Genomic DNA, 860 nt, shown 5'->3' with positions numbered 1-860 from the left:
TAAATTTGTGACTTTTGACAATTGACTCATTGGGATGTAGACGTAGTTATATAAATAATTAAATATTATGAGTTTAAGGAGTCAAGAAATTTGATATGCAATGAACGGTTCGAAGAAATAACAAATAAGCATCAGTCAATAGGGCATGGGTTCCAAATTCCAAATAACTCTTGCTTTGACCAATACGTAACTAGTAATTACCAATCATGCTACGTCCGTAAAAATACAGCGTTTGAAGAATTTGATCGCATCTTGTTAGACAAAATATATTTTTTATAAAAAAATTATAAAAAGAAATAATTAATTATTTGGTAATGTTATTATATATAATATTTATATTTATTTTAAATTAAATTAGATCATTTGATAATTGGTTATTTATTTAAATTTTGAAATTAACATCAAGCAAGAAGTGCGAGAACAGTTACAAGAAATTCAAATTTTCTATAAGTGGTGTATAAATGGTAATTGTTAGCTAATATTAGGCTAGTCTATAAATAGAGCTTTAGGAAAATATTGTAATTAGTTAAGTTCTTCTTGAAAAACGCTTAGAAACCCAAAAAACGTTCTCAGCCCCTTGGCATCACAGAGTAAAATTGGGAATCTTAAGTAATTCCTCTGAACTCAAACACTTGTACTTTACTTTTTTCCCAGTTTTTATTAATAAAATTCCTCTACTTTTACGTCTTTTTCTCTTTTACGTTCATGTTTCTTCCTTCATCTTCCTTTTAATTTCCTGTTTATTTTAATTTCTGCATTTTACTTTGCCTCCATCACCTTGCATGTTTTTCTTTTCATCTTTAATTTTACTTTCGAAACTACAATTGAGACTTTGAGACATCCACAAAAGGAGTCGTTTC

This window comes from Arachis ipaensis, chromosome B10 (assembly GCF_000816755.2).
Source record: "Arachis ipaensis cultivar K30076 chromosome B10, Araip1.1, whole genome shotgun sequence".
In the NCBI taxonomy this organism is placed as follows: Eukaryota; Viridiplantae; Streptophyta; class Magnoliopsida; order Fabales; family Fabaceae; genus Arachis; species Arachis ipaensis.
The sequence above is the reverse complement of the archived record's forward strand: the minus strand, read 5'-3'. Positions refer to the sequence as shown.